Source organism: Protopterus annectens, chromosome 3.part0 (genome assembly GCF_019279795.1).
Source record: "Protopterus annectens isolate FY-2018-M chromosome 3.part0, PAN1.0, whole genome shotgun sequence".
In the NCBI taxonomy this organism is placed as follows: Eukaryota; Metazoa; Chordata; order Ceratodontiformes; family Protopteridae; genus Protopterus; species Protopterus annectens.
In genome coordinates this window covers 290053-311097 of record NC_056731.1, presented here as the reverse complement: position 1 = coordinate 311097, position 21045 = coordinate 290053, and positions in this window count along the sequence as shown.

The following is a 21045-nucleotide window of genomic DNA, read 5'->3' as shown; positions in this document are numbered from 1 at the left end:
TTTACCTCAAATTTGTTTTTTGTGGACTTTATTATCCCCCTGAGTTGCTTGTTTAGGCAGATAAGAGAGGTTTTACCTTGCTGGGTATTGCCTGTCTTAGTTTCTGCCATAAGTTTATTTCTTCTAGTATAACAAATTAATGTTGGAATTCTACCAGGCAGCCTTTTTTTCTACTATCCCCAATCTTAATTTGGGTTGGTACAGCAATTTCAATACAGCTGTTGGTATGGTTATACAGGGTCTTTATGAATATTTCTGCATAGGCAGCAGTATTCTCAGAGTTGGGAAGGCTTGACATTTATTTGTTGTATCACTTAGTAGTGAGAAGTTTGCCCTGGAGTAATTTTTAAAAATTCTAGGGTTTCCAGATCTCCTTGGTTTTAAATTTACCTCAAAGGAGACAGTTTTATGATTTGACCTGTTTAGCTAGGACATTACATTGGGGTTGGGGAGTGTAGTATTCTGTCATATTTGTGAGAACCAAGTCAAGGATATTTTAGTCCTTAGTGGGTGTATTAACAGGTGCAGGGCACTGGCATTTATGTATGATTCCCAGTTTATATTGGGGTTGTTGAAGTCATCCATAAGCATGGTGTTGGGTTGGATGGGAAGTGTGTTAAGTGCCTTTAAGTAAGTATTGTGATTTTCCTGGATCATTGAGGGGGACCTGTAGCTTGCAAGGCTATGGTATGGGACCTTATTTATGATGATTTGGACATGGAGAAGCTCAAGTCCACCATGCTGATGGACCAGCCTTAAGGTGTATTTTTGGGGGGTTCTTCCATTATATTTGTTCATTTTTTCATATTTATTTCTAAGTCACAGATAACAGCATGAAGATGAAAATAATTGTTCTGGCACAACAAACAGATAATCACTTAACTAGATTACAGACCCTGAAGACACAAAATTAAAAACACTCTTTCACCCCTCCATTTTACAATCTCTACATCAAACTTGTATAAACTATATGAACATAACAAATAAATTAGATTGTCCTAATGGAAGAGAAGTTTTAAATATACCTGTTATAAGGAATAAATTCTGTCCACACCTGTGTTATAATAGCTAGTTAGAGGCATTTATAAAATAAGCATTGAAAGACATGAAATTACAGAAAATACCTAAAGAAATTATTAGCATGCTCTACACAAATAACCATAGGATGAGGGCTAAAACAGTAAAAAAAAAGGAAAAGCACAAAAGAAACACAATAAAATAAAGTATTAAAATAAATGCATAGCTTGCATAAGATTATGAAAGTTAGAATTGCAAAGTATCACAACACATGTGTACATGATTGAGACATATCATATATAATTGCTTGGTATTGTAAAGGGGGGTTGTGTCAAAGAAATGCCCATACCATGACCAACATGCAAGACATTTATCTTCTGTACCTCTTCTCCTAGCTATATGCCCATCATCCTTATATATGCCTGGGAGAATCTGCCAACACTCCATTATATATGGGAGAGACAGGGCTTTTCCAGTGTCAGGTGATTGCTTTCATCATTGCCAGGGAGAATCTGCCAACACTCCATTATATATGGGAGAGACAGGGCTTTTCCAGTGTCAGGTGATTGCTTTCATCATTGCCAGGAGCATTGCATGCAAGGGTTTAGATTTAGGATCTGATTGTGAGAAGCCTCATAAGACGAATGCTTCTTGATCCAGCCCTGTACTAAGGAAATAACTTGGCTCCCTATTGAAATATTGGCACTCAAAATGCTGAGTGCTGAAAAGCTGACCCCCCCCCCCCCCCGAGAAACCTGGAGAAGAGCAAATCTTGAAAATCTCTCTTCAGCTTAAAACTTCTTTTTGTGTATGTTGGGGGGGGGGGGCTGTACACTCCTTGAGCTTATATATATCAACTCTAAGATCATCATACCTTGGAGAAAAGGAAATATTTTGAGATATGGCATTTCAGACTTAGTATATGTATATCTGTTCTTTCAGCCATTCACTTTCCATGTTTCGGTACTCAGTCTAGTGGGTCCCGTCATTTCAGATGGTTACCAAATAACTTGGCTACAGTGTTCCAAAAATCATTCTAAAGTTGCCTGATTCCATCACAGCTCCAAAATATATGATCCCAAGAAGGTGGAACATCTATATGCAAACGTTGCCAGTAACACAGTGGGGACTCCCTGCCAGGGTGGTAAAGCAGTCGGGAGTTAAGAATAACCTGTGCAAGCATTTCCAAACAACCAACCTCCATTTCATGGATGAAGTGGTTAAGGAGGGAGACTTTGGCAAGGTGTTCAAACTGACTACAGAGGGCTCTACTTGATGTATCTGATGACAAGTTCCCTGTACTCCGCCTTTAAGTCATATTGAGGTACTACCAACTGCCTATATTAATGTGAAATCACCAACTTTTAAATAGTTGGATTATCCAGTAAAGCAGTGAAAATTTGAAATAAGGGGAGGTTTCAATTGTATACATTGGGGAGCACCCAGCATAAATTACCACAGTTCTTTCATCTACAAGTAAAAAAGATGGGTTCATGTGTAATTATAATTGTGGACAAGGTCAACAAAAATCTGAAAATGCATATGCATAGAACTGGGGTGGATAAACCAAATCTATGGGGTGGAAAAACCATGCTTGTAGTGGAAGGCTTGAGTGCCTAGCTTAAAATTTAGGATGAGGTCCTAGAGGAAATATGAGTATTGCTATGTGGTTCTTGGAGTAATGCAATCTCAAGAATTTGTTAAAACTCCAATATAGCGTGTTAAGGTATTGAGGTTTCCCTATGCCTTTTGCATACTTAAAATGGCTCCTGGCAAAGGCATAAAGCAGAGTTAACTGGGGAAAGTTAGGTATATTATATAGCCATGTAAAAGAGTACCTTAATGGTGGAGCTTATTCTTTTACCATTCACTCAGACCACAGTAATGAAGGCCTTGCTTGATATATATATCCAAAATATCATAATAGCAAAGCTTGGTATGCAACAAATAAGCATGGCATTTTTACCCCCCCCCCTTTCTTTTGGCAAATAATGTGCTTCTTTGGAACCTCTATAAATAAGAGGAGACCAAACACAGCTTAAAATATGCTTATCAATTTTTATAATGCTATCAGGAATTCACATTGGGTGGCTCTCTTTGGACGTAGGACCATTTTTATGAGTACAAGCTTAAGATCTTGTGATAAGAGCCATGAACTCCATTCCTTAAGATGGTCTTCTATTATTTGATCCACATGCTTCACATAATAGTGTCTAGTCTTTTGTGAAGTAAGTGCTAAGCAAATGCCCAATTAAGTAAAATGTGAAGGATTTATGGCAAAGCCAAATTGATTTTGGAGCCAAGAAGATGGAGACAGTAGCTGTGCCAGAAGCACAGTCTTTGAGGGGTCTACTGTATATCCTGAAAAGGACTTCTAATCTTGCAGAGCTTCCCATCATTTTGGTATATTGTATTTGAGAGTCAGCTAAAAGAAGTAAAAAGTCATCTTCAAAGAGGCCAACCCCTCTTATTTTGATGGGTAATTCCCCCAGATGCCTTGTTGCATGGTTTCTCAGAGGGCAATTACAATAGATGGCCAATAAGAAATGTAGGGGAGCCAGGGGGCACCCTTGTCAAACACCTTTAGAAATTAGCTAGGAAAGAGATAGGTATGGGCTCATGCGAACTGCTGCATTGGATCCTTGGTAAATAGAAGAGAGAATTTTAACAAATTCAACAATGGAACCCAAAAGATATTAACACTTGAAAAAGGTATGGACATTTGACTATATTGAAAGCTTTTTGGCATCTAGAGATAACAATGCAAAATGTTTTTGTGACAGATATCCACTTTCCAACCATTGAGCAGTCCATAAAATATTATACCATCATGTTCTATCCTTTAAAAAGCCAACTTGATCCTTTGGGATTAAGGAGAGAATTAACGTAGCAAGACATGCTACCCACATTGTCATATAAATCATGTTGTCCATATTTAAGAGTGATATTGGGTGGTAACTGTAAGGGCCTCAGGAGTCCTTTTCCGTTTTTGAGAAGGGTACAATGATAGAATGTTTACAAGAGGGAGGAATAAGCACATCACTGGAAACTGCTGTGCAAGCCCATAACAAAAGGTTTGTTGCAATAGATGGGAGAGCTTTGTATACTTCAGAAGGAAGGTCATTGTCACCTGGAGCCTTATGGTCTTGTGGCACTTAATTTCGAAAGGGGTGGACAGGCATGTCTTTTGATCCAGAGAAAGCTGAGGTAGAGGTATCCTACTTAATTTATTTAGCAGCAGGTTAGTGGAGCATGAGAAAGACGTATCTTCATATTTATGTAAGTGTTGATAATAATCTCTTAAGGTTATATAAAATGTCTTCAATTCTTTTATGTTGACTCCTAGTATTATCGCTTGGAACTGCATAGTGTGACTTGCCTCACCCTTGCCCTACATTTACTTGCTAATTAATAATATTGGAGTTTCAAATTATCCAGTGCAATTTCCGTCTTCATGTTTGAGATTTCATGTATTTTAGCTTTTATACTCTGAAGATCATTGAGTAAATTGTCAGCCTTGCATCTGACTCTATTACTTTGAAGTCTCTTATATTCTGCCTGCAAATGTATCAGTCAGGAGTTCCACTGCTTCCATAAACCACTTGCACAAAACATCAGATAGATAAGTATTTAAAAAAACCTTTATAGGTGTCCCAGAGAAAGTGAGGCTAATACTCTTCATCCTTTGGAATCTAAAGAAAATCTGGCATTATTTTCAAAACTAACTGACCAAACTCCAGTTTACAAATATAGTAAGGGTGAAAGCTTCCAAGACTGAAGTGGATAGAACCCACACTGTAAAAGTAGCCGACTCCAAATCCAGCTCCAGACAAGTGACAAGTGGAGTACCTCAGGGTTCAGTCCTGGGGCCGCTCTTGTTTGGCATCTACTTCTCTGAAGTACAGGTCAACACTAAGGGACTCTGGCTAACAAAGTTTGCAGATGACTGCAAACTGGGAGCCATTATTGAATCCCCAAATGATGTGGATACTCTACAAAAGGGCCTTACAGAAACAGATGCTTGGTGCCAGAGCCATGAGCTCAAGCTCAATGCCAAGAAATGTATTGTTATCCCCTTTGGGAAAAAACATGTATCTATGATGAATTACCATATAGGTGGCAGTACACTAAACACAGAAAGTGTGATAAGAGAGTTAGGGACACAGGTGGACAGTGGTCTCACCTTCGATAACCACATCGCCACAACAGTCAGGAAATCCTTCTATGTGGCACACCTCATCACGAAGGGCTTTTCATCCAGAAAAAAGGAGGTCATTGTCCCACTGTACTCATCCCTCATTAGACCCATTATAGAATACAACGCCCTATTTGGTATGTACCTCTCAAGACATCTGCAACAACTGGAAAGGCCTCAGAAATACCTCACTAAAAGAATCACAGGCCTAAAGCAGATGCCCTATGCTGACCGCCTTAAAAAACTCCAGCTATACTCTGTCACATATCGTCTACTCAGAGGTGATCTCTGCTTAACATACAAGGCCATGTCAAACCCAGAGCTGTTGGACATGCTACACTTAAAAATATCCCAATCCCTCAGAGCTACACGCTCCAGGGATCTAAACCTTGTCATCACAATAAACAAAACATGCTGGAGGGATAGGTTCCTGACCCAGAGACTCCCCAGACTCTGGAATAGATTGCCCATACATGTCAAGCAGAGTGCCTCTTTGGACCTCTTCAAGAGGAACCTTGACGATTGGATGGGAGAAAGGAAATTCACCCCAGGGATCACGTCAGTCACCCTGCTAGACAGGGGTCCAGGAAAATAAATAATGTGGGAAGAAATGGCCAGGGAATTGTTATGGCTAGGCTTGTATAGGCCCTAGGGCTGATAGCCTAGTACCAACCTATGAACCTATGAACCTATGGAGGTGGTAGAAACTTGTAAAGTGACAGAAAAGAGTTTCATGGTCATAATACAGAAGAGTTTAAGAGTAAGATTGGAGGCACAATCTAATAAGTCCCTCCCTGGGATTCAGTAATGCCTACAATAAGTGTACACTAAGTGTACACTATTCTGAGTGAACAGATAACACAAACATAGCTCACACTTTCTTCCTCCTAATTTTAGTTTTTCTACTGATATTCTTGCAGCTTTAAATATTGATGGGACTTCATAAAGGCAACACAAAGTGTAGGCTACATGTACACTCAGTGAGATCTTTCTGAGTGAATAGAAAACACAAAAAAATGTGATAAGATTGTTCTTGAATACATAGCGTGTACACTTAGTGTAGGCTTTATTGAATCTGGCCCACTATCAATATATTTTCTGTCAGTTCTAGAAAAGGTCCCACACTGTAACGAGTAATGCGTATAAATACCCTGCAGCTCATGCTGGGCAGACCCATCATCATACAAGTCATCTCCCTGTCTTTTTTTTTTAAGAGTTTAGCCATAGGTATAAGGCAAAATGGTCTTGTTTCCATTGTATCATTTGGGTTATAAGGCAATTAAAGTCACCTGCCAGGATCAGGGATCAAACACACCACTTTGAAGGCTTTGCAACAAAAAGTGTGATTTATTCACATAAAGTAGGATGCCAGTACATGGAAGCTACATTGATGTTTCTACCCCCCACAGTGAATTATAAGACCCACTAACTCTCCAGCTTGCCATATTGTAGCTCCACATTGACAGCTTAGTATACTTATGAAAAGATAAATGTGTCCCCTAGAGTGTTATTATGTGTGGCATGTACATCCAAACTGACTTAATCCCATTAACATTTATGTTTCAAAGCTTCATAACTGTAAATAAAAACTTACATAATAGTCATTCCTCTATAACTGGACCCTAAGTGTTGCCAGCAAGATAAATTAATCATGCCAGTAAAGCAATGATTTAAGCTACTGCTAGAATTAAATTCAGCACACCTGCGCAAGCTAAGTGAAAATAGGAAATTGCATTGAGCATAGCAGATATCTGAAAATAGTTTAAGTGCATTGGGAACTAAGTAAAGAAAAGCAAGGTAAATTAACTAAAACAAACAAATAAAGAACATCAACTATTAAAGAATTCAGCTACATATGATTAAAATATATGCCTCCCTAGGTTAAGGAAAAAAAACATTATCACCTGATAATACCATTACGCCATACATACGTTATAGGGAATCATAAACTGGGCAAACAAGTAAATAATTCCTCCCTGAGACCAAGAGATTACCTCTCAAATAAACAATCAATGCCATAGCCAGCCTTTCCATGTATAATCTACAATACCAAAAATAATAGGTTTAACATACAGTATTGCTAGTTGCCCAGCAGCCTAACACCATCACAAATAAGTAAATAATGGAGTCGGGCCCATACGAGCCAAGAGTGTTGCAATGTAAAAATAAATTAACTTACCATTATTCAGGTTGTCAACACTTCCAGATTCAGCCCAGTGTTCTTCAGTGTTGAAAGCATTCTCTTCAGCCCTGGGGACTTCAGCTGCAGATCTGCAGGCAGCCTTGCTCATTTAGCCAGCACAGCTTTATAATCCATGACCTCTGACAAAGAGATCCCTAGTTTCTCTTGTAAGTATGCCTTTGCTTCATCTGAGTGCTGAAAAGTTTTTATGTCTTCTGGCATGTACACTGGCAGATTAGCAAGATAACGGATGAAGGCTTTGATGTTATTTTCTTTAAGGGCAAGAAGGAGCTGCTTCTTTGCCTTCTCTGAAGTAACAAGCATTTGGAATAATCATTATCAAATCTAGTATATATATATATATATATATATATATATATATATATATACACATACCCAGAACTCCTGTCCTTTAATATCTTCTCTTCATGGCACTACTAAGTAAAGGGGACTATAGTGTCCAGCTAGTCATCAGAGGATTTTTACTTTAGTTCCCCATATTCTTTCACACAGGCCAGTAGTACTTATGGGGTGGGCATGCAACTGTATAATGCAGGACTGTCATTCACTTTTATAAATAAAGTAAATTTGCAAAAATCGCTGCCTCCCTTAGCAGCAGATACTTACCATTATTCCCTATAGTCTCCATAAGGGATCTTAATGGAAGCGCAGTCCTGAAGCACACATTTATCCAAAAGTCTAAAACTGCCTAGCATTAGATTCTATATTTGGCTTAAAGTAGCTGGATTTGGTGCAACTAATTTTCTTTTTGACTTGGTTATGAAGCAAATGGTAAAAATTCCTAAAATCTTGGTTATGGATAGTTTGCCAGTCTTTCCAGAAAAAAACCTGTTTTTATTAATTCTTATCACTTTTTATGGGTTAATTTTGTAATGATCCTTATTAGAAAGTATTTATTTTGCAGAAAACATAGTGATTGAAGAAGAAATGTAAATGGCAAGGATGAATGAGTGCATATAGGGGAAACAAAGCAGTATTTACTCCATCAAGCCGAAGAGCATGCTTGTTCTAGTACTGCACTATGAAGCACTCACTATTCAACGTGATCGGTGTTTTTGTTTTTTTAATTTTCTGAGTTTCACAGAATTGGGAAAATTTGTCTATATATATATATTTAAATTGAATTTCCTTGCAGTTATGTACAATAACATTTATCTTAGATACATATATAGCCACATTCTGTGAAACTAGACAAGTCTGAAAAACACACCCAGTTGCATTGAGTAGCATTTCACACAGAGTTCCTCATAAGTTTTGACAAGGTGGCTACAACATCAAGGTGATGATGTCCAAACATTCTGATACTAAAGTTTTCCAATATTATCAAGCTTGATTTATGATTTAAAGTGGAGACAACATGGCTTAAAAGGTGTTTAGCACTAATAACTGTAGCACGGGTGGGAGGAATACTGCAGCTATAGATAAATTCATTGTCAGCCCAGCAATAAGCAGATGTCCAATTTAGTCCACTTTTATGGGCATGTAATGAGTTAGTAGTGGTTTCCATGCTCAAGTGTTCAATAGTTCATAGGTAAGTTCTAGGCTAGCTGTCTTTGTGGTCCATTTTAAGCCTAGCCAATTTCCCTTTTTGTGCTCAAAATAACCTATTCTATTTGGTTATAGACTGACCTTATCCATCCCATGGTCAATAATTATATATTACCCTAATGAGAATAAATGGGATCATACCATAAATAATTTGAAGAGGATCCCCCCACGTGCATGGAATAAAGCATTTAAGAGCTGCTTCTGCCCATTAGTAGTAGTACAGGGGGCAGTCTAGGGGTGAATTTTCTGTTTCCCATCCATAGATTTAAGTTGCGCTTGAATATGGACAGGGATGAACTTTGTTTTATGTGGATGTGGATTCTGTTCCACAGCAGTGATATCCTCTGCGAGATATGCTTGTCCCTCCTAACCATTATGCTGATGTTGCAGAAGAAGCTTAGATTTCTTAGACCAAGTATTTCTGATGCCATTTGACTTGTTGATGTGCAGTAAATCCATCAGTAATTTTGTTGGAGGGTGCCTTGTATGCCAGATACAGGTCTCCTTCCAGCAGTCTGTTGGATACCGAGTACAGTGACAGGGCTTTGAGTCAGTCCATGTAGGACATATTGTTTAGGCCTTGTATCCCTTTAGTAAGGTATCTCTGTGGGTGTTCCATTTGTTGCATGTATCTGGACAGATAACATGTCAAAGGGGGCATTATATTCAATGACTGTCCTAATGAGGGCCGAGTAAAGGGGGTCAATGACATCCCTACATCTAGGCACAATCCCTTTGTTTCTAAGCTGTGCAGTATAGAAGGACTTTCTTACAACAGTAGACAGATGTTGTTAAAAAGTTAGGTCACTGTTCACATAAGTTCCCAAATCCCAAACAAATGAGTCATCTCTTAGGAGTGTATTGTCAATGTCATATTTCCTTGGGGTAGATGACTTCACAAAGGATACAATAATGTATTCTTTAGTATTTAGTTTCATTCCATGATTTTTGGCACCAGTTATTTATTTGTGATGGATAAATAATATGGGAATAACAAGTATATAAATAAAGACAGAAATAAAGGGACAGCAAAATGTGGGAAATGTACACAATATCAATTTTTACTGGAGATTCTATTAAGATAAATGGTAGCATCTTGCATTTTAATAACTATTACAATTGTGGCGCTAGAAGGGATGTATATTTAGCTATATGAAATTCCTTTCCCATGTTTTATGTGAGAAAAATTGAATTTCCTTTAAGGAAATACATGAACATTAATACAGCATTCAGAACAATATTAACTAATGCATTGTATAGATATACTTTAGTATGTACAGAATTCAGAGAATTTAAATTCACAGCTCTGACTCAGGTTAAGCAAAATCCGAGGGGTGGTTTATGGCAGGAATAACTAGAATATAATGAATTACTGTGGTAATTTCAGCTGAGAACGAGCAAAGAATCAGGTATTAATGAAGAGATAGTAATCAATAGTGCATTAGCATTTTGTGCAGCAGAGTTATAAATGGAGTTTAAAAGGGATAAATTACTTTCAGATAAGATATTATATTACAAGTTTTATAAAGGTGTTAATGTGTAAATAGTTACTTATTGTATTTAAAGATCTACATTTGTTTTAGTCACATTCATAGGTATATACCAGACTGTCAACCTGCAGACTATTACAAGCCTAGCCAAGAACCGGAGGTCAGAATCAAACCCTGTTTCTTGCATCTGTGAGGTAAAGCCTTTAACCATTATGCCAATCATCTAAACAGCATGCTGATTGTTTAGGAATTTTTTTAATTAATTCAAGCTTATAGCTCCTTTTTGTAGTTGTCCACTTAACATCCACAGCTCCTGATGGTGTCCAAATCTTTTTTGGTTTTGGTTTCTTTAAGTGACTTACCAGTTAATAATAGGCAGTATTAGAAAGCGCAAGGAATAATTAGCAAAATGACACTAAGATTGTGAATGCAGGATATCCCGCATTAGAGAAATTAATCACTTGCCAGATATTATTCATATTTTTCATATTTATAGCGTTGCCACCCCTCCGTTTTTTTCCCGAAATCCGGAAATCAGTAGCACTCTGGTTTCTCGGTCTTGTATTGTCCGGAAAAGCCGGCGTCAGCTCCAAAGCATAAAAAAAAAAAAAAAAAAAAAAAAAAAAAAAAAAAAATTCCCTTGGCGCTGATTGTGGACTTGCCAGCAGCAGCCAATCAACAGCAAGCGATAGTTTTACCTTTTACTTTTGTAGTACAAAGGGTGCTGCTTAAGATCTGAAATTGGATTGCCTGCTGCCTGGAAGCCCTGCCTGGAAGCCCTGCCTGGAAGCCCTGCCTGCCTCCTGCCTGGAAGCCCTGCCTGCCTGGAAGCCCTGCTTGGAAGCCCTGCCTGGAAGCCCTGCCTGCTGCCTGTTCTGTTCTTTTTTTAATGGTTTCAGCTACTAGTGAATTTTTAAATATTAAATTTATATTAATTCACTAGCTGTGCTGGCACTATCTCATTCATTGATGGTGACAAGATGTGTGTAACTATCTAGATGTTCAACATGTGGTGATTAACTAGAACAGTTTCTAATCTGGTTTTGGACTTGGTTGCAGTGAATGTATAATGACTTCATGATTTGTATAAGATGCTTGGACTGTAGATCTGTCTTTCTAGTCTGTCATCACCGTGATGTTTACCTTGACCTGTGTTTCTTCCTAGGGTGTCTTTCTAGGGTGTACAGTCTTAGTATAGTGAGGCTTAAATGTAGCTTTTTGTCTAGTTTGTCATCACAACTACAACTGTTTACCTTCTATCTGTGATACCAAAGCTTAGCTCATTTGATGTTACAGTGAATATATGATTACATGATTTGTATAGGATGCTTTCTAGTCTATCATCACCGTGATGTTTACCTTGACCTGTGTTTCCTAGGGTGTCTTTCTAGGGTGTATCAGCTCATTTGATGTTACAGTGAATATATGATTACATGATTTGTATAGGATGCTTGGACTGTAGAACTGTCTTTTCTAGTCTATCATCACCGTGATGTTTACCTTGACCTGTGTTTCTTCCTAGGGTGTCTTTCTAGGGTGTATCTTGTCAGTCCACAGTATGCCTGAACTTTCTTGCTATGTTCAGACTCAGCTGGATAATGTTTGCACTAGGTTCTACATAAAAGTAGAGGGTCTTAATTTGGTGCATTGCTGTAGTGTCTGACCATGTGTTTTTACACACAGAGAATGCCTTCTGCATATTCTGCTGTCACAACACCAGTGTGTGTAACAGCTGTCCCTCAGACTCAGACAGGAGTTGCTTTTCTGCTTTTTTTTTTTCTACCTTGTAATTTTCATCTGGAGATTCACATGTGAATGTGAACTCTGGCTAGTGACTACTGACTGACACAGCCCACCAGGCACTAGGATCCTACAGTCATCATGTTCAGGAAAAGGTCAATGGATCATCAAGAAGAGGCTGTTTTCTGCAGTTATAATAAGGTGTGGGAGCAAGCTACTATGGGTGTGCGACCTGTTCCAAATGCAGATGCCATGGCAAAGTGCACATCCTGTGGAACAACTTTCACTGTAAAATGGGATGGGGAAAAGGCATTGAAAAGCCATCAGAAGTCAGACAAACATCATCAAAGTCTTCAGCTCCAGAGGCAGAACCTCGTAATGACCAAGTTTATTCAGCTAACCAGTGAAGCTTCAAAGTCACTGCAGCTGAAGTGACAGCAGTCTATCATGGAGTGAAACATGGTCACTCATATGTATCCATAGATTGTGGAGGTAAGCTGGCACCGACAGTCTTCCCTGATTCTACTTTGGCTTGAAATTCACCTGTGGAAAAGAAAAAAGAGAGCATTGTTGTCAATGTTCTTGCACCTCATTCAGAGGAGCTCCTTCTGCAGGAACTTGGCAATTCCTATTTCTCAGTGGGATCAGATGCATCCAATAAAGGGAACAGAAAAATGTTCCCTTTAGTTATTCAGTACTTTACTCACACCCATGGCACACAACAGAAACTCCTTGATTTCTATGAGGATCAGTTCTGAATGTATCTTTACTAGAATAAAGGACATCCTTGTGCATAAAGGACTCAAAGTACAAAACATTGCTAGCTATGCTGCAGACAATGCCTCAGTCAATTATGGAAAGCACAGGTCTGTTTTTAAAAGTTTGAAATCTGAGGTGCCTCACATCATTGCAGCAAACTGTTTATGCCATGGAGACTCTGGTTTGAAAATACATAGTGAGTTTTCAGCATCTGCTAAAAATGGCACTGTTGAACCAGGACTTTAAGGAAATAATGCAACATGTTGTAACAAGGTGGCTGTCTTTGTTCCCAGCTGTAAAGTTATTTTATTAGTCAAGGGGCAGAGGACTGTCAGCCCCTAATCTGGAAAAATGTGGAGGGGGAGCAGGATGGCAACAGTGGGGATGTGTGTGAGGCAGAGTGCTACATACATTTCATGCACTACATCCTGCAGGTATTCCACAAGTCTATAGCAAACTTGAAAACACTCTCTTCTGCTCTGCTCCAGAGTTGTACACCGAAAGTCTAAAAAGATGAGTTGCAGAGAAGGCTAGATGACTTCTGTGATTTTACAGTAAAGCACTTTGTTACCTACAGAAGTGGTTTGACTATGATAAATAGTCCTTTAAAGCTGCAGGGGTCCTCAGCTCCAACATCCCAAATTGGATGTGGACATTGAAGCACTTTACTCAGACTACTGTACTTTAACTGCTGCATTGCCAGCCCTGTTACAGATGACAGAGGCATCTGTAAGTGATCGCTAACTTTTTAGTAAAGCTCCAGACTGCAGCCACACTTTACAGACTGGTGTTTTGTGCTTCAAAATCCCCCAATAGCTTTGTGGAAAGGGTTTTTTTTTTTTATGGAATGTGGACTGATGTAGAAATAGAATGCTTGTGTCAGTCACTTGTGGCCGGTTGAAGTCAAACTTTAACATAACATACATGAGTTTTTATTTTTTTTTAGAATTTTAAAAATAACCAGAGAAATAACTAGCTGCTAGATCAAATGTCAAATACTTTCTTTTTACTATTGTGTGGTGAACCCTTAATGTACTGCTTGAATGAACTGGTGTTTTTTAATATCTAATTGTCCATGCTTGTGTGTGATGTACTGTTGTATGTAGTGAATTTTCTACTTATTGGTAACTGTGTGATATTATTAAAGACTTATGCTGGGGTGGTGGAAAAAAGGGGTGTGGCTATTAAAAGAATGGGCTTGATTGTGCATGGGCATGGGGCTTGGTTGTCAGGAAATGGCACTACATATTTATGTTCATATTTTAGTAACTGCACCTACTATTTCGAGGTATGGTATGGTATAAAACACCATGGTGGGGACAGGAAAATTCATTGTCAATGTCCAGTTATATCAAACCATACTAGAGATACTATTATTTTTTGTTAGTAATTATGAAAATAAACAATATTTCCATATCTACTTGGTACTTCAAAAAACAATCAACTTAAAACTGTTGCCTGGCATCAGATGAAACCTTAGGTGTTGTTGAAGACAACTGTCATTGATATTCACACTGTAAGCTGCACAGCGTGAGTGTTATTCAGTGTTATTTATATTGCTAATTATTCAATCAAGCATATGTTTTTATATTTCTGTGCATTTCTCTGTAAACAGACACTTGGTGAGGACTTTTTTGATGTCATGTGTAAGCTCATATCTGGTTAACGAAAGTGTTCTAACAATATATTCCTAGACAGCATAGTTTCCAAGATATAACAATTTGTCTGAGAAAGTTCAGCAAAAAATATATTTCTGGATTCCTGTGCATTGTAATGTTGTTGTTGTTGTTGTGTCTTTTGACTTTTCCCAGTTAGGGGTCGCCACAGCAGAACTCCGGTCCGCTAATGATTGGCAGTAGATTTTTACGTGCCGAGTTGCCAGCTCTGACGCACAACCTTCAACGAAGGTACGCCCATTCACGCATGTCTCCACACAGAAGATGCTTTAGCTGAGAATCGAACAGGAGAGCGTCTTACTGTGAGGTGACAATGCTACCGCAGCACCACCACCGCAGTACATTCCTGTGCATTGTAATATATTACAGTATTTATGGAAAGACTATGAATGTACTGATTATTATCACTATAAAGAATGCTTCCTACTGATAACACTGTTATTTGTACAATTGTAGTAGCTTTTATTGTTCACAGAATATTTACATCTGTATAACTTATGCTTTTTAAGTTGATTTTTCAGAAAATGCTCTGGAATGCAAAGATGTATGTAGGCTGCTGGAGGTGTGACATTCCACACCACATAGGTGTTAATGAGTTAAAATGTACTTTGTTAGTAACATTGATTCTAAAAAGGTCTATATAATAGACAAAGGCAGTAAGTCCTGGTTTATGATTAAACTATTTGTATGAAATTATTGTGGAAGTTACTTTGAGTAATTCATAATGCATTTTATATTGGTTGGATGTTGTTTGTTGCTATCTGTGAAATGTTCTTAGAGGTGTTTTATTAATGCAATAATTTCCAAGGGTGGCCATTTTCCAAAATATACTATTATGCGGTTGTTGGCACAGAGTTTCAGACAGTAACTCTCACACCAGTTATTAGTCTGTGTTTGGCCTTCTTGGAAGATGACTGTGTCTTTAGGGGGTTCTGTGACTGCTCCTAGTTTGCAGTCATCTGTGAACTTGGTCAAGCAGAATTTGTTGATGTTGGCCTTGACTTCAGGGAAGTCATCTTCAAATGAAGAGGGCCCAACAGTGAGCCCTGGGGGAGTCCACTAGTGACTGGCCTTTTTTGGAAGTAGACTCACCTATCCCAACTTCTTATTTTTATTTGTCCCTGTTTACCTGGCATTTCTACAGTGGTCCCAGTGCCCCATGTCCTATGCTGGGTCTATTGGCACTCCAATTCAGCCCCTGTTCCAATGCACGACTTTAAGCCAGAGCTAGTATGGAATCTAAGGGCATCCTGTGGGCTCTGCTGTTCACCTTCTAGCCAGAATATATTTTTATGCATGACTTACCCACTTTCACCACCCCCCTGCCCTGCAGTCATTAAAACAACTCCTCCCCTCTGGACCATGCTTCCCCTTAGGGACTGTCATCGATGAATACCCATTTCCCAAGGATGGGCAAACCCATTCCTCCTGATGCTCCAGCAGTTTATCAAGCTGCTAATTCAACCCCAGTCACCTGAGCCATATTCAGGGCTTTATCCCTCCATGCCAGTACAGTAGCTCCCCATCCTGAATTCTTGTGTCCTGTCTATGAGCCAGCTGGCTATCTAGTAGATGACATAGCCAGCGTGTGACATAGCAGTTTACACCTAGTTTTGTGAGCTTATCTGCAATGCTTGAGTGAGGGTATTTTATTAAATACTTTGGCTAGGTCGAGGTAGCCAGCATGTACGGTTTTGCCCTCATTTGTTGCTTTGGTGGCCTTCTTTAAGAAATTCACTAGATTGAGTAGACATGACTTGCCTTTAACAAAACCAAATTGGGTTGGATTCAGTGTCTGAAGGCTTCCTATGTCATTGCATACCATGTTCATGTTTATTCTTTAATAAAAAAACAGAAAAAAAAAAATGGAAACAGCCACGCTGTATAAATCACACTTTGATTTATTCTGGCACCTCGGCCATTCACCTTCTAGGAATAACTAACCATTATACTGTGGGTGTGTATCCTTAAATGATTAATTGTTTAACTGGCTAAATATGCACTAGGTATGTATAAATTTGAACCACAGTATAATGGTTAGTTATTCCTAGAAGTTGAATGGCCGAGGTACCAGAATAAATCAAAGTGTGGTTTATACTGCATGGCTGTTTCCATTTCTTTCTGTTTCGCTTTTTATATTTAAGTACATGTTTTGTTTCCATTTGGTTCTATAACACGTTTATTCTTTCCATGGCCTTACACATGAGACTAGTCAGGCTTATGGGTCAGTAGTTTCTGAGGTGACAATTGCAGTCCTTCATTCACTTGGCATAAAGCCTTTTTGGAGGATATGATGGGATAGTGCTTCTAGTGGGCCCAATGGGTCATGTTGTGTGCACCTAAGGAGGCATCTTGGAATGTTATCAGGTCCACTGATGCTGTTTGTCTTTGGAGTGTGCATTGAGGACCTGTTCCCTAGTGCTAGTTGGGGAGGCTGTGGTTGGGGATATTGTTTGAGAGGGGTCTGAGGGAAGGGGGAAAGTGGAGTAAAACTGGACCTGAATTTATGTGGCTGCATTTACAATTAGTTTAATACATTGTTGCTTGTTGCCTTTGAGGTTTCAGACATAGCTGAAGATTGTCTTGTGGTTGTCCTTAAGCTAGAATGCTATTTTTACCTCAGATTTGGCTTTGATAGACTTAATTAGACCCCTGAGTTGTTTATTTTGTTTTATGAGGGAGCCCTTACCTTGTTGGATTTTGTTATATAGACTATTGGTGTGGAATTCCACCAGGGTAGTTTGTCTTAGATTTAGTCTTGTGTGCTTATTTTGGGTAAGTACAGCTGCCTCTATACAGCTATATACATGAATACACAGTGCTTTTGTGAACAATTCAACTTAGGCAGCAGTGTTGCCTGAGTTTGGTGGGCTTGACATTTTACTAGGTCGCCACTTAAAATTAGTAAGCTTGCTTTGGAATAATTCCTAAAAGTACCATGATGTTCCAGGTTTTGTTTTTATTTTGATAGAGATAGCTTTATGGACTGACTTGACCAGTGAGGATGCTACACTGGCGAAGGGCAACATTCCCCCATGTTGATGAAGACTAGGTCAGGGATGTTTGCATCCCTGTTGGGTGTATGGACTAGTTGGTCCAGGGCATTCATTTTGACAAAGTCCAGTAATCTTTGAGCTTACAAGTCTTTGGTTGTGTATGATTCCCAGACTATATTGGGGTAGTTGAAGCCATACGTGATTATGGTGTTGGGATGAATGGAGAGTAACTCAAGTTAATTTAAGTAAGAGATATGTATTTCCTGGGTCATATAGAGGGAAGACCTATTACTCGCAAAGATATGGTATAGGATTTTACTTATGGTAAGTTGTATATGGAGGAGCTCAAGTGTGTCATATTGCTTGTCCAGCCTTGAGGTATTATTATTTTTGATGTAAACTGAGCCACCTTCACCTTTATTCTTTTATCTGTGCTGTAGGTGGCCTAAATGTGTGGAAGGCATTATAGCCCTCCACTGTTGGGGTGCTGTCTGCAGACGTCCACATTCTCCAGGGAGATGAGAGCTTGCTGGAAGTGGAGTTTTTTTTTAAATTTAGAATTCTAGCATTGTAAAGTATCAACGTATGACTGGAACCACAGAAAAAGCCAGGAATCAATATATGCGTTTCATTCACTTTTAATATAACATGAACTTCTTCAGAATAACTGTTACAATCTCTAGTACCATTTAAATATTGTTCCACATAAAACATGTGACCTTCAGTAACTAGTTACTGATGTCCTTGTCTTGCAGAGATTTCAAAATGTTTAGATTTTCAGTATTGGAAAGGATAAAAGACGATTTGTTTTCTGGAAATTTCAAGGTCTATTTAGAGTGTAAGGAAGCATTATGGCAAATTCTGCTTAACGCAGATCAGCTTCCTGGGTTAAACGATGTTATTAACATCAAGTGCTTTTTACAAGCACAAAGATTGGAAATTTGTAAATTTGATTTTTATTTTTGTTTAATATGTACTAAATATGTATTAAGTATGTAGAACATCTACAAAAGTATAAATAGGGATGCTATTATATTTTATATTTTACATAATAGTGTATTCTATATAACATTGCATTTCATCTTGCTTTTTTCATCTTGCATTTTTTATTTGTCTTTTAAGACAAAGAAAACAGTTCCATAGCGACTTTTTAATTAAGTTTTAGGACATCAGTAACTGGTTACTGACGGTCACATGTTTTATGTGGAACAATATTTAAATGGTACTAGAGGTTGTAACAGTTATTCTGGAGAAGTTCATATTATATTAAAAGTGAACAAAACGCGTGTATTGATTCCTGGCTTTTTCTGTGGTTCCAGTCATACGTTGGCACATTTTTACTTAGTTTGGTTGTGTGTGTTTTGGATTGTAAAGTATCACCTTTAGAAAGTTTTGGGTTGATTTAGCTATGTTTAATGGTTTATCACGTTGGCCGTGCCTAGAGAGGGCACTATGGGGTGGAAAAGGTTTTAGCCTATATTTGAAAACCTAGAGGGCACAGGTACAGACCATCCTTGGTGAATCATTATAGTCTATCGACCATATCTTCCAAGGCTGACAATTGTACTCCCTTGAAATGGCACCAAAAACTAAGCCAACTAAACTAAAAATTATTTTTGCTAATATTGTGGCATCATCTTTGATGAGCTGTATCATATCCCTGTTCATATAGCCCAGGGAAGTATGTCTCACATCATTTACTCCCAAATGGACTATGAGTGAGTCATATTGATACTTTTGGTTCAATGACCTGAGTGTATGAGTAATCTGGTGGATCTTGTCCCCTGATAGGCAACTGATCACAACCCTACTCAGCTGATAAGTGGGACATTGAAGTGCCTCAAAATGGAGTCTCCTATGAACAAGAAGTTAGATGGTGTGGTGGTCTGCCTTATGGGCTTAGATGTAGAGTTTTTTGGTATTTTTAGATGCTGGATGTGAGAGCCTTGCCTCCAAAGACAGTGTATAATTACATGTCTCACATGCTGTATTGGATTGTTTGAGAATTAGCTGGTTTTCAGTAAACATGAGACAACCTGGTCACAGAGAGAGTAGGAAAATGTAGAGCCATGGTTTCATGTAGATATATCTGTGTCTATATCTATATATATATATATATATATATATATATATATATATATATATATAAATATATATATATATATATATATATATATACGTATCTATAGTGGATTACTAGGGGAGTAGTACCAAGGGATTCTGTTCTTTTTGTGTAACCACTATACAGGGGAACAGATGTGTTACAGTGCTATTTCAGAGAGAAGTACACTTTTAGAACTAATTTCAGAGAGCAGTGTCCCTCTTCCCCTCTTCACACAGTCTTGTACGCATTGAGCAATTATGCACTCAGGAACTTATAGGGGCAGTTTTATTGGAAATATGAGTCCTGCATCTGTACAGTTCACTGCTGACTGCCACTGTGTTGCTGACAAGCAGGAAAAATTGACTAAGCAGATGGAATATCCCACTGGCCAATCACAAAAACACACTTTAACCTGTCCTGTGTGATTTCCAGGCTCAGAACAGACCAGTGTGCCCTATACTGCCACCATAATACAGTCCAAACCTTTCTTAATTTAAAATCACACAATACTAAGTCCAAAGTGCAGAAACTACAGAAAAGCAACAAATTAACAAGAAACAAAACTCAACAAACACTTCATAGACAACATCTCTAAACTCTTACCCTCTGGTAACTCTGCTCATCCTAACTCTTCTGTGTCACCCTCACCTCCCCCTAAACCTCTTTGCTCCTCTGTCTATCAGCATTTTACCTTGCGACCTGTTTCTACTAAATATATCAAATCCCTGCTTCTTAAACTAAAACCATGTTATCCCTCCACTGATAAACTCCCCTCTCAATTTCTGAAAATTGCTGCTGACTCTGTTGCATATCCTGTATCGATCTTAATCAACTGCTCCATTCAGGAATCTACCGTACCGGAAATATGGAAATCCTTTTATACCACTCCTCTGCAAAAAAGTGGCAACTCTGTTGAACCCTCTAACTATAGACCAATTGCTATTCTCTCACAGCTCTTCAAGATCCTTGAAAAATGTATACATATTCAACTACTGTCCTATCTTATTCACGAAAATCTCCTCACCCCCCTCATAAAATGGTTTCTTCTTTAAATACATTATCTTGACTTCCTTACTATTCTTTATCAAAAGGTTGCAGAAGCTAGGGACAACAACCTCCTCATCTCCAGTCTATTCCTTGATCTCTTTAATGCCTTCAACACTGTGTCTCATCCCATCCTTCTTAGCAAACTCTCAGACCTAAACATCTATCCTTCTACACTTGGCTGGTTCCAGTCCTACCTTACTGGCAGAAAACAAGCTGTTAGATGGCAGCAGGCTTTCTCACCATTCTTTGCAGTTCAAACAGGAGTACCTA